The following is a 14541-nucleotide window of genomic DNA, read 5'->3' on the forward strand; positions in this document are numbered from 1 at the left end:
ATCCACTCACCTCAGCCTCCCAAAGGCGCGGGATTACAGGCTGAGCCACCGAGCCCTGCTCCCTTTCTTATAGTATTATGGTAAATGTTCAGGGTCTACTTATGAGTGAGAACCTGTGGTACTTTGTTCTTTGTTTCTGCGATAGATCACTGAGTATGATAGACTCTAAATCCATCCAGGTTGCTGTGAAGTCCATATGTGTGTCCTTTATGACTGTGTAATATTCCATTGTGTATACATACCACATTTTTTAAAATCCAGTCCAGTTTCAATGGGCAACATAGTTGGTTCCATGTTTTTGCTATTGTGAATAGTGCTGCAATAAACATGTGTGTGCAGGTATCTTTTTTGTAGAATGATTTGAGTTCTTCCAGGTATATTCCCAGTAGGGGGATTGATGGGTCATATGGAAGGTCTTTCATTTTTTTCTTTTTTTGAGTCGAGGTCTTAGTCTGTCATTCAGGCTGGAGTGCAGTAGCATGATCACAGCTCACCACAACCTTGACCTCCTGGACTCAAGTGATCTTTCTGCCTCAGTCTTCCAAGTATCTGAGACTAGAGGCATCCATCATCACACCTAGCTAATTTTTTAAAAGTTTTTTTAGAGACAAGGTCTCACTATATTGCCTGAACTGGTCTCAAACTCCTGAGCTAAAGTGATTCGCCTGCTTCAGCCTCCCAAAGTAATGGGATTACAGGCATGAGTCTCAGTACTTCAGATCACTCATTCTGTTGGCATTTTCAAATAATTTGATAGTAAAATTTGCCTCAAACTTATTTTAGATCGTAAGCCCGATCTGCTAAGTTGATGACTCATTATGTGAATTAATTTTTGCAGTAATAGAAACACTAATATGTTTTATTTAAAGATTTTCTAACTAAATGTTTAACATTGGTGATTTAAATGTTAATTTAAAAAGTTATCTCATGAGTATTATTACTCAGCTTACCCAAATTAATTCTAAGTTTACTCTGTTTGGGCCTTTATTACAGGTTGAGTATCCCTAATCTGAGAATCTGAATCCTGAAATATTTCAAAATCCAAAACTTTTTGAGCACCAACATGCTACAAATGGAAAATTCCACATCTGACCTCATGTGACATGTCACAGTGAAAACTTTGCTTCATGTCCAAATTACTAAAAATATTGTACAAAATTACCTTCAGCTGCTTTATATATGAAATGTAAATGAATTATGTGTTTAAACTTGGGTCTCATTGCCAAAATATCTCATGTATATACAAATATTCCAAAATCTGAAAAAAATCAGAAATCTGAAACACTTTTGGTCTCAAGCATTTTGAATAAGGGATACTTGACTCGTTTTAACTAACTTCCTTAATTAAAGCTGAAGATAGATTTTTTTAAATTTCTAAGTGATAGCCTTAAGAGCTTAAGTTACTGAATATTAAACATTCAGCTTTCAAATAGTGAAAAAAGTGAAATGGCTGGGAGATAATACTAGAATTGTGGTAAATATAAGGCCAGAAAACATTGCCTAATTCCTAGGAGCACTTGTTTAGTTTGTTGTATACATATAATGTAATTCTTATAACAATCTAGCTCCGTTTAAAAAATGAAATAGAATATAGGAAGTTCCTGACCGTATGGCTTTTCAGCTTTACAATGATGTGAAAGTGGTGTACACTGAGTAGAAACTGTACTTTGAATTTTGATCTTTTCCTGGGCTGGTGATAGGTACAACCATCCTCTTTCTCCTAATCCCAAGCTCCCCATCAGTCTGGTGATCACAGAAGGTAAACAGTTGATATGTTGCTTATACTTTGTTGCCAGATGATTTTGCTAAAGTATAGGCTGATATAGAGCATTTAAGGTAAGCTAGACTAAGCTGTGATGTTTGATAAGTTAGGTGTATTAAATGCAATTCTGTCTTAGGATATTTTCCACTTATGATGGTTGGTTTATTGGGAGATAGCCTTGTTGTACATCTATATAATAAAAAATAACAATAGATGTTGGACATAATAAGGTTAACTAGTTTGTGAAATTAGTTTCCATTTTAAATATATATATATATATATATACACACACACACACACACACACACATATATATATTTGTATATACATATGTATGTAAATGTAAAATGTATTTTTTACCATAGGAAAAAATATGTAAAAGTTTGGAAATAATTATGCTTAAGTCAAATTAGTCTTGGATGCTCAGAGAGGCCCTCTTATTATTTTTATTACCTAATTATTTTAAATACATTTACAAGTAACAGTAATACACTGTTAGTGTCTTCTTTGAATTAGGTTAACAGCAGTAAATCATGCCATGCACATTGCAGGGAGGTTTCAGTAAATATTAATTAATGAGTGTGATAGATTTTAGTATAAATGCTCTATGTTCATGTTCATTAGATTATGGTAAACTATTCTGGAGAGTAAACTTTATATGGTTGCAATATGTAATGGCTTTAAAGATTCAGTACTTCAGATCACTCATTCTGTTGGCATTTTCAAATAATTTGATAGTAAAATTTGCCTCAAACTTATTTTAGATCGTAAGCCCGATCTGCTAAGTTGATGACTCATTATGTGAATTAATTTTTGCAGTAATAGAAACACTAATATGTTTTATTTAAAGATTTTCTAACTAAATGTTTAACATTGGTGATTTAAATGTTAATTTAAAAGCTTATCTCATAATTAGAATTTTAAAATTCTACTTGGAAATTATTTCTTAACATAAATTTAGGTATGGGATAGTGATACTGGCAGACAAGTTCAGAGAGTATCGTGTTTCCAGTCTACTGTAAAGGTAAAATCTTAAGTAAATAGAGTTTTTATGGCAATCTATTTTTGCCTTGGAAAAAAAAGATTTAATAAGTTAGGTGAAATTACTTTTATAGATTTGAAAAATTGTTTATTTCACACATACCTACAGTAATCTGATTCTTCTAAGACTAGATTTTTGGGAGCATATGTATAAATTGCTAGACTGTTTGAATTTGAAATTAGAGCAGGGGATAATCTTTATAGTAAGATAAGGAAAAAGGTAATACCCAGTATGTTTTTAGTTGGTAATTCTAGGAAGAGATATTTCTTGCCCAATGACTATAACACTAACTGGTCTATTTTCTTTATACTTTAAACTAAAATTATGGAGTTATTTCCCACTCGACTTCTGCCTTCTCTAAGGTCTAAAAGACATGTTAATTACTTAGTTTCTAAACTAAAAATCTTATATGGCAACTGGCTACTACTGTTTGGTTCATCCATTTTACAAATATTATTTGGGGCATATTATATGATAGAAATTCTGCTACAAGTTAGAGAAACAAAACTTCTACAGAAAAAAATTACCTTAAATATTCTGAGATAGTACCACTGTTTTTAAATAATATCAGCAAGTTTGGGAAATGATACAAGTAAGATGAGATGTTTCCTTATTTGCTTTAATTATAACTGGTCTCCAATGTTGGCACTAACACTTTCTTTTCTTTTTTTAAAGTAAAAAGAATTGCTGTGTGTCAGTTGTTAGGGTACTTCTTCCCCCTCCCCCCCTCAAAGGCAGCATCTCTGGTAGCCATCTCATGGCAGTATGCTGTTCAAAATATCAATTTGGTCTGTGCACGGTGGCTCATACCTGTAATCCCAGCACTTTGGGAGGCAAAGGGGAGAGGATTGCCTGAGCCCAGGGGTTCTTTACCAGCCTGGACAACTTGGCGAGACCGCATCTCTACAATTAAAAAAAAAAATTTGCTGAGTGTGGTGGCGTGAGCCTGTAGTTCAGCTACCTGGAAGTTTGAGGCAGATGAATTGCCTGAGCCCAGAAGGCTGAGTCTGCCATAGCTGTGACTGTGCCACTGCACCAGCCTGGGTGACAGAGTGAGACTCTGACTCAAAAACAAAAAGAAAAACAAACAAAAAATTGATCAATTTGGTAATGTTTCTGGGGAAGAAGGTGCCTTGTACTATTAATATATGCTTATGTCTAATTTAACAAGAGAGATTTTCTTTTAAGAAGTCATTAAATTATTAACTTTATCAAAGTCTCTATGCTTTATGTGATCTGAAAAGATATCCCTTGTATGTTCCTTTAAAGATATTCTCAGCCCTCCATGGCTCAGCCTGAAATCCCAGCATTTTGGGAGGCCGAGGCGAGTGGATTGCCTGAGCCGGCAACTTGGCGAAGCCTCGTCTCTATAATTAAAAAAATTAAAAAATTAGCCGGGCGCGGTAGCCCGTGCCTGTAGTTATGGCTACTTGGAAGGCTAAGGTGGAAGGATCGCAGAGCCCAGCAAGTCAATGCTGAGGTGGCCATGAGCGTGCCACTGCACTCCAGCCTGGGCAACAGAGTGAGACTCCAACTCAAAAAAAAAAAAAAAAAGAAAAAGAAAATAATTCTTGCTGTCTGAAAACGGACTAACATTATTAGGTTTTAAATGAAAATTAGTGAGATGAAGGAACAGAAAAGGAGAAAAAAATTAATGTATTTTGGGGGAAGTTCCTCTGGTAAACTGTTTCATGAACTGGTTATAGGAACTGCCACTAAAAAAGTATCTTATTCCAGCATGGTGAAAGTACTTTTTAAAGGGGTTTTACTATAATGTTGATCAGCTAGATAATTATATATGTTTGCTACTGCTACGATCTGCTTCACATAACAAATTGTTTTAAAAAATAGCATTGTACTCACTTTAGTTCAATGGTTCAGTTTTTCCTGAATAAATAATGTATCAAAGAAATTCAGATCCCTAAAATGAGAAATACTATTATTTATTTTTTGAACTAGTGAAGTTTTTACATGGGTTGATGTTAGCAAAGAGAGAGTAAAATTGGCATTTTTATTGCTTACTGAGATTATAAACTAACTTTCTGTAAGGTAGTTTGACATTGTGAATTAATCTTAAAAAATGATAACAGGCATTTCTCCATTTATTCTTTTAGAAAACTCTTTAAAGGAAGTAATCAGAAACTTGAGCAGAGGTTTATGAACAGAAATGTATACTACAAATATATTTTTATAAATGGGTGATTGGAAGGGTCCTAAATATTAAATGAAAATAGTTAATTAGTATAGTTTTAGTATAGTTTTAGTATACATACACACACAAACACATACACACACACAGACACACACTAAATTTCAGGAGGATATAAAAAGAGTTTAGAAAATACTAGGGACCAAGTGTTAAGTAGCAAAAAACAGTATATTATCTTCAACAAAATACTAGCCAACCAAATCCAACAACTTATAAAAGGGTTATATACCATGACCAAGTGAATTTTATCCTAGGAATATGAGCTTCGTTTAACATCTGAAATCAATCATTATAATCAATGGAATATAACATAGTAAGAGTAAAAGACCACATGGTCACCCCAATAGATACAGAAAAGGCATTGGACAAACTCCAGCCTCCTCTTATGGTAAATATACTTAACTTGCTAGGAATAGATAAGAACTTCCTTAACCTAATAAAGACTATCTATGAAAATCCCATAGCTAACGTCATATTAATAGTGAAAGACTGACTGAAATACCTTTTCCCCTGAAATCAGGAACAAGATGAAGATATCTGTTTTCAACATGTCTGTTTAACATTGGAGGTTATAGCCAGTGCAACTGGTCAGTGAAAGAGAAATAAATGACATCCATATTGGGAAGGAAGAAATAAAACTTTCTCTTTTCACAAGTGAAAAGATCCTGTATATAGAAAATCCCAAGTCCTCTACAAAATTACTAGGGCTAATAATGAATTTAGCAAGACTTCAAGATAACAATGCCAATGTACAAAATCAATTTTCTATATACTAGTAATGAAAATTCCAAAAAAGAAATTAAAAAAATCCATTTACAATAGCATCCAAAAGAATAAAAGACTTAGACATTTAAAGAAGTATGAGACTTATATACCCCAAACTGCAAAACATCATTGAAAGAAAGTAAAGAAGATCTAAATAAATGGAAAGACATCTTATGTTCATGAATCAGATTTAATATTGTTAAGATTGCAACGCTACCCAAATTGGTGTATAGATTGAATACACTCTCTGTCAAAACTATAGCTGGCTTTTTTTTTCTCCCCAGAAGTTGACAAACTAATCCTGTAATTCATATTGGGACTGCAAGGGTCCCAGAATAACCAAAATACTCTTAAAAAGGAAGAACAAAGGCACAAGACTCAAACTTCCTAATTTTTAAACTTACTGTGAAGCTATAGTAATCAAGACAGTGTGGTACTGCCATAACAATAGACATACAGATCAGTGGAATAGAATTGAGGATCCAGAAGTAAACATACATATATGGTCAATTGGTCTTTGAAAAGGGTGCCAAGATGCTTTAATAGGAGAAAGAATAGTCTCTTCAAAAAATGATGCTGAGTCAACTGGACATCCACATACAAAATAATGGAACTGTGACTCTACCTTATGTAATATCCAAAATTTGACCAAAAAATGGGTTAAAGACCCAAATGTAAGAGCTGAAAGTATAAAAACCTTAGAAGAAATGTAAGAGTAAATCTTTGTGGCCTTGAGTTAGGTGTCTTAGAAATGACATAAAAAGCACAGTGACAAAATTTTTTTAAGTGATAAATTGAACCTCATCAAAATGAAAAACTTTGAACTTCATAGGACACCATTAAGAAAAGACAACCCACAGAATGGGAGAAAATATTTTCAAATTATATGTCTGACAAGGTATATCTGCTGAGGGACTTGTATCCAGACTATATAAAGAACTCCTGTCTATGAAAAGGCAGATAACTCAGTTAAAAGTAAACAAAGGATTTGAAAAAAATTTCTTTAAAGAAGATAAACAAATGGCCATAAAGTATATGAAAGGAACTCAACATCATTAGTCATTGGAGAAATGCAAGTCAAAACCACAGTGAGATACTATTTTATACATACCTTAATGGCTAATGTCTAAAAGACAGCAAATAGCAAGTGTTGATAAGAAGTGGAGAAACTGTAACCTTTATAAATTGCTGGTGGAATTATAAAATGATACAGCCACCTTAGAAAACTATGAAACATAGAATTACCATTTGACCCAGCAGTCTCACTCCTAGGTATGCTTTCAAGAGAAATGAAACATTGTGTGAACACAAATGTGTGTCTATGAATGCCCATAGCAGCAGCATTCATAATGGCTCCAAAAGGGAGACAACCCAAATGTTCATCAAATGATGAATGGAGAAATACGATGTAGCATATCCATACAGTAGAATATTATTTGGCAGTTAAAAGGTATGACGTGCTGACATTAAAAATTCAGAGATCAGACAGGGTGGGGCCCCTTGAAATATAAGCTGCGTTGGTTTTTTTTAGCTCCTTTCAATCTGTCAATTTTAAAAGCCACCCTACTCTCAGCCTAGGCAATACTACCAGAATCTCTTCCTTTTCTTTTTATTCTTCTCTTGCTCTTGCCCTTGTTCTCACTCAGAGGCTGTGGGTGAGGAGGGTACTATTAAATGAGCGGCCTTTACAGTACCGTAAAGGAGTGCTGCGGTCTTTGAGATGCTCACTTTCCCGAATCTACCAAACATACGGAATTGAGATTTAGGAGATACTAATTTAAAAGATACATAAAAACCAAGGTCGTATTTCCAGTTTTTTTTTAAAAAGGAGTTTATGTTAAGCATTGTGTATTAGTTATTTATTAGTGAGTAACAGATTACCTCAAAACTTAGTAGCTTAGAACAATGAATGTGTTCTCTTGTAGTGCTTGTGGTGAGGAGTAGAGTACCCTAGCTGGGTGATTCTGGCTCAGGGACTCTTATGAGGATGTTGTCATCTGAAGACCTCACTGGGGGAGGATCTGCTTTCTAGGGGCTCACTGACATGCTTGGCAAGGTAGGCTGGCTGTTGTCCAGAGGCCTCAGTTCTTGGCCATGTGGACCTCTCTCCACATGTGACAGCATGAGTGTCTTCACCTGTGAGCAGATAATCCAAGAGAGATCAAGGAGGAAGCTACAGTGTCTTTTACGATTTAGTCTTGTAGGTCATTCACTATCCCTTTTTCCACATCCTCTTTGATAGAAGCCTGGTAATTAGAGCCGACAGTCAATCAAGGGGAGGAGAAATAAGCTCCACCTATGGAAGGAAGTGCTGCTTATTTCAAAACCGCCAAACAATGAATGCTTGAGTTTCTAAATTGATGTACATTTCCAATCAATTTTGCAGTGTTTAACTGTTCTTCAGAGACTAGACGTTTGGCTGTCTGGTGGGAATGACCTATGTGTGTGGAACCGAAAACTAGATGTGCTGTGTAAGACTAGTCACCTTTCTGATACAGGTAAAAAACAAATCAAGTTAATTGTGAAATCATGATTGACAGACTGAAAGACACAGTGAGTCTTCAGAGAGATTTTCCTTGAATACAGAGGTCAAAATAGGGGATTTTTCCTTTCAGATCTGAAGATAACAGATAGCCATATTTAAGTCAGATTGAGGGTTGTGTAAAATGTTTCCATCCTGAATTGAAAGGAGGAGATCCAGCTTTCTTTGGCTTCCCCTTCCCTTTTAAGAGAATTTCTCAAAAGTGGTCAGGAAAAACTTCATTTATGCTCTGGGACCATTCTCCTGCAGTGCATCTGATGAGTATGTTGACACCTGGACACCTTATGACTTTACCTTATGACTTTGCATTTTTCTCTCTTTTTTGTGGGGTCATTGACTTTGACTAGATTCTTAAGGATGACCTCTTTTTACAGTTGGTGTTACCAAAAACCTCATACATCTGCAAACTTACTAACAAAGTTTTATTTTCTCAGAATTCTATTTACATATATTTTTCATATTAGCAAAAAAAATAAGTTTTAACTTTTGATACCATGAATTTTTAAAAATTAAATCTATTTTCAGAGTAAAAAATGTAAGTAAGTAGATTTAAATGTTAAAAACCATACTGGATGTGGTGACTCACACCTGAAATCCCAGCACTTTGGGGGGCCGAGGTGAGAGGATTGCTTAAGCCCAGGAGTTTGAGACCAGCCTAGGCAACATAGTGTGACTTCATCTCTATGAAAATAAAAAATTAGGTAGATGTGGCACACCTGTAGTTCCAGCTACTCAGGAGATTGAAATGGGAGGATCGCTTGAGCCCAGTAGGTTGAGCCGTGATTGTGCCACTGCGTTCCATCCTTGGCAGCAGAGTTTAAAACCTTAAATTCATGTATACACTATTTTGTTTCTAAAGGTAATACAATGAACCTGTGGGCATCCTGGAAGGGACAGTATTGTGCATATTGCTGACATTTCAAAGCTAGCAGGCACCCTGTGAATTGAATTTACTGTTCATAATTGGAGCTAACTTATCTCAATGTAGACATAAAATATCAGAACAATAATGCCTTAGGATACCTAAATTCATGCATTGCTAGGATTTACCATTTTGACGTCTCAGTTCAAAGTTTGATAGCTAATCTTGCATGAATCTGGCATACATTTCTGTTTACCATTAGCATGAGTTATATATCTTTATTTTCATGTTTTTTCCTCTTTCTTTCCTTAGCCTGTGGTTATCCATGAAATTTTATTCCATGAATTATTAGTAGCTCTACTGTCAATATTGAAATTGGAGCTGAAAAGAACTTCTATGGAAATAGCTACATCTTATTACAATCTCCTTTTTTTTGCAAGTTATCTTTGAGTACATACATTAAGTACTCACAGTATTACCGTTTGTCAATGTTTCAAGAGATAACAGAAGACTTGGAGGGAGTCTCTAAGATTCCCTCCAGGGGTGAGCTTTTGTGATTTGAGTTTTCCAAATTGCAGGATGCCAGGTAGTTAGCAGTACTATTAGACCCTCGCCTCATGATGGCCTTCCATAAGTCCTTCTTTATTATGGACTGGTGGGACTTTTAGGACCATTGTTCTATATCTGGAAATAAGCAGAGATCATCTTAGTCACCGTGATGTACTGGACTGGAAGGCAGGGCTGTCTGTGCCCTTTCCAGCAGTATGTTCTGTGATTCTGAGTATTATGTTGCTACTTCTACATTGTTGGGTTTCTAGTATTTTCACTTCACAAATAACTTTAGTAAAATTTTTTAACCTGTTTTCTGCATTTAGATTTTCTCTGGCTCCATCCCCCTGCTCTCTTGTCTTCTGTCTTTGTCTCTTGTACACGATTCCTCTGCCTTCTCCTGCAGCATCTCCTCCTTGTATGTGGGAAAAGAAAAAACATACTGCTAAAACATGCCTATGTGAAAAAACAATTTGGCTAGAAATACTCTCAAATCACAACAGTGTTAGTCCTTTGATGGGTGGGAAGGATAAGCAAATGAGAATACCTTCCAAATTTGCTATATAGTGTAAGTTACCTATATACCATAATGAGGAAATGAACTTTAATAAACAGGTTTGTTGACAACACATGTGGTGGTTCTGATAGATCAGCTAACTTATTCATGCAGACAAAAGTAATAACTGTAACATACCTTACAGAAGTTACGGTTACCCCAGAATCATTTCATGATTCAGCTGTGAAAAAATACTATACTTAAATAAGTGAAATGTGTTAGAACGTTGAATCTGATTATTTCAATAATATAAGGAATTTTGTACATATAATAATGTCTCATAAACATGCTCTTTGAAGGCTGCTTACTTCGCTGTTGACTCTTGGCTAGCTCAGTTAGTGCCAGGGAACCTGCTCAGGTTTCTCAAGGTCGCATGAAGGAAAACCCCCATTTTCACTCTCTTTTAAGCCAGCCATCTTTAAATGAGCAGCGGTGATTATCTTAAGGGATGCCTGGCAAATGAGTTTGAATGGCTGAATATATCACTTTCCCAAAATAGTGAAACAGTTCCAAGAGCATATCCTGCCCTTAGATCAATAGTGCCTCCTAAAGGTCTCAGAAACCTAATACTTTTTTTAACAAGATTGTTTTCCATGTGGAAGCAAGCAAGGACGTGTGTGTGAAGCCAGTTCTGTGTGCTTTATCGCTACCACCTTCTTTATGGGAAATGACTGACAGAAAACTGAGACTTTTGTTTTTGATATAATCTGTAAAACAAATAATCTGACCTTTGCTTTATATGTTTTTGAAGGGATCAGTGCTTTGGTTGAAATACCTAAGAACTGTGTTGTAGCAGCAGTTGGTAAAGAACTGAGTGAGTATGAATTTTTCTTTTCTTTCTTTTAATATTAATATTTTGAACTAGACTTGTATACACATGCTGGAAAGACTATTTTTTTTTTTATTTAATGGACATCTGCCCTTGCCCTAGTCTTGGCTTCTTGGAATTGCTGAAGTGATGCAGAGACTGAGACATTTTCAAGATGTTCAGTCAGGTTTTTTTTCTTGTCAGTATTTCAGGTTATTATCTCTGTTCACTTGATTAAAAAGCATATTGCTTGTTATTTCCAAGTTCCAATCTCAAGATCATTTGGTAGTATTCCAACTAAAGTAGAATTTCACGCCACTTTGATAGGTATCAGAGAGAGCTCTCTTTTTGTATTGACTGAAAGACCTTCTTTGACAACCACAGTTTGAACATGAATGGCTGTCAGGATTAAATAACCTTGCTAGCGACTTGTCAGTTGGTAAAGTCTTGTCAGGGATACAGAAAGAAACATGGCTTGACCTGTTTTCCAGAGAGGAATGTGAGAAAGAAGGGGGACTTTGGTAATGTGAAAAGGACGTGATCTCTGACTTCTCAGACTTTAGTCATGCTAATCTTTGAGCATCCATAGCACTTGGTCCAGTGACTTATTACACACTTCATCTGTTGAGTATGTGACATCAATGACATGTGTTGAGTATATGATAGCTGATGTGTGTTGGACTTCAGAGGAATTGGCTTCGGTGTTCGATGTTGCTAGGTTAGGAAGAGAGTTCTAAGGACACACTCTCTTGGGGTTTTAGTATCTCATCTCAAACATCTCAAGCCTTCAAAAGATATAGTTCAAAGTAGCATGAAAAAGGCTCTCTCTGGAGATGGATTTTTCAGTATGGTAAATATTTTTCACTTAATTAAATGCTTGCTTTTGGAGTAGAAATAGTATTTTACTGTCTTTGGACATTTTAAGAAAGTTGTATCTGTCTTTTTCATTTAGTAATTTTCAGGTTGGTTGCACCCACAGAAGGATCACTCGATTGGGAGATTGTTGAAGTTAAGCGCCTCCTTGATCACCAGGATAATATTCTCTCATTGGTTAATGTCAATGGTAAGCTCATTGTGGACACTTATATGATGTACAGTTTTTTGCTTGTTAACACAGACTCCTCTGAACTTGAGTCTTGTTCCAGATTCTAGAGTTACAGTCATGAAAATAATGCTTTAGATTAGTCAGGATTGTCATTCTCTTTTATTCTGAAGTTTCAGCCAGTGGAGCTGAGCAAGCATCATAGATTTCCAGGTATAGAATTAGGTGCAAGGAGAATAGAATAGGGCTTGAAAAGAAGATAGAGGAAGGAGAACATAATCACCTCATGCACTAATTGGTAGCAGTGGGTCGATTGTCACAGCTATAAATATGTAGCATTTAGCATTTTTGGCCACTGGTTCTGACTAGTTCCTCTTTTGTAGAGAAAACTGAAAATAGTTATGTCCTTTTGTCTTATACAGTAGAATGTCACATAGCAAGTTACACACTTAACTAGAGTGAGCAGGATTTAAGTTAGTTGTCATGATGATTGAAGACTCAGAGAATAAATCAAAGTAAAGGTCTGCAGAAAATGGGTCATATCTGCCCTTCCTCATGGTTGTGGGTTTTGGTTTGCCATGTATCCTATTTGGCTTTATACGTGATCTAAGTGAGTATCTCCCTGGGCTAAATCTGATCAGATGGCAGGATAGGATCACAAACCTATCTTGGAAGTGAGTAGTTCACTTGTAAATAAACGACATCCTATATAGCAGAACTCTGCAGGGTGATCTGTGTCTGAGATCAGATGAGAGGACTCCTGGTGGCTTCAGGCTGCTCATCTGGTGGAGACTGCAAGAAAGCCCTGTGGGGATGCTGGGACATGATGTAGTGGGAGGATGTGCTGCATCCCAGCCATATCTATCTGAGGCATGGCTTGGCTCCTTCTGAGCAATATTTTTTTGTGAAAATGAGACAAGGGGAGCAAGGTGCACAGAGAGTACCATTGAACTCTCCATTTGTGTCCATTTAGTCACATTTTCAGATACATCAGAAAGAATGTCACTCCCTAATAGCCACCTTCTTGTAAAACACAGCTGCAAGTCCTTCCAAGGACCCAGTTGTCTGTGGTGACAGAAGTAGCGATGGTTGGTCGTACTCCTCTAATTTTCTGTGGGAGCTCTTTTTCTCTAGCTTAGGATGGAGACATAGCACAAAAGGCAAGTTCTTATTTTAGAGAGCCTCTGAAGCCTCCTTGTTGACACTGAGTCCTAAGTCTTAAGTCCCCAGCACTGCTGAGAAAAGCACAACAGCATTCAGGCCATGACACCAACCATGCCGGGGCATCTTAAGCAGCATGGCCACCTAAAGACAAAGAGGTGGAACTGAGAGCTTTCACTTCATGGTACTTCTTTTGCCATGTGCAGAGAAGCTTAGAATAGTTTTCAAAAGTTCTCTCCAAGTATTTCTTTTCTTAAGGGCAGAAAAAGGAAAGCCATGGCGAAAGAGTTGTTAATGAAAGTTACAGAAAGCCCCCCATAGTACTTTTCACTCTATCTTCTCTATGACTTTAAAATTGCACTATACATAATAAACAAGCTAAAAGCATATTTAGGAATTAGACACGGCTAGGGAGTCTGGTAACACTTGAAAATGATTTGCTGATTGTCTGCTCTTACTCATGGGCGTGTCAGCCATGCTGCACACTTTGGTGATGCTGAGATGTTTGTGTTGTGCAATTCCCTGTTCCACTTTCAACCCTGCCTCTTTCTTCTCACCCATTACCAGTGAAAGGTGTGGCTGGCTTCTGGGTTTCTCATCACAGGGCAAGTGAGTTTTCAGACAGGTGGGCCCAGGGCACCCTTAGAATGGTAATATAGACCTCCCACAAGTGTTTTATTTTTATTTTTATTTTTTTGGGTTGAAGTCTCACTCTGTCACTCAAGCTGGAGTGCAGTGGCATGCTCATGGCCACCACAGCCTTGACCTGCTGGGCTCAGGTGATCCTTCTGCCTCAGCCTTCCAAGTAGCTGGAACTACAGGTGCACCACCATGCCTGGCTAATATTTTTGATTTATTGTAGAGATGAGGGCTCACCAAGTTGCCCCGGCTGGTCTCGAACCCCTGGACTCAGGCAATCCTCTCACCTTGGCCTCCCAAAGTGCTGGGTTTATAGGCATGAACCACCACGCCTGGTGCCCACAAGTGTTGATAGTGAATACCAGGTTTGCCAAAAAGATTGGAATGCCCAGGCAGAAGATTTTCTTTTTCTTTTTTCTTAAATTTTTATTTTAAATATGGGTGCAATTCAGGGTTAGGTATACAAATGGCCATTGTACAGAAAACAAGATAACCTTCGTAGTCTTTTCTGGTGAAAGGCTCTGAGTGCTTTTTTAAAAAATTCCTTTTCTTGTTTTGTGCTGACAGCATGGCATGGTAATGACAAAGTATTTTTACTTGTGAG

At 36.6% G+C, this 14541-nt stretch overlaps 1 protein-coding gene across 1 annotated transcript in view; it reads left to right on the forward strand.

The window, feature by feature from the left end:
* The window catches only part of WDR41 (WD repeat domain 41), a 48204-nt gene that overhangs the window by 22047 nt on the left and 11616 nt on the right, over window positions 1-14541 (forward strand). Inside the window, exons 4-7 of the mRNA XM_008053556.2 lie at window positions 2724-2786; window positions 8165-8276; window positions 11039-11101; window positions 12048-12158. The gene's annotated coding sequence lies outside the window, so the exon portion shown is untranslated. The remainder of the gene's footprint in view (window positions 1-2723; window positions 2787-8164; window positions 8277-11038; window positions 11102-12047; window positions 12159-14541) is intronic.

The sequence above is a fragment of the Carlito syrichta genome, unplaced genomic scaffold (assembly GCF_000164805.1).
Source record: "Carlito syrichta isolate Samal-C Ts95f unplaced genomic scaffold, Tarsius_syrichta-2.0.1 Scaffold74866, whole genome shotgun sequence".
Lineage (NCBI taxonomy): Eukaryota > Metazoa > Chordata > Mammalia > Primates > Tarsiidae > Carlito > Carlito syrichta.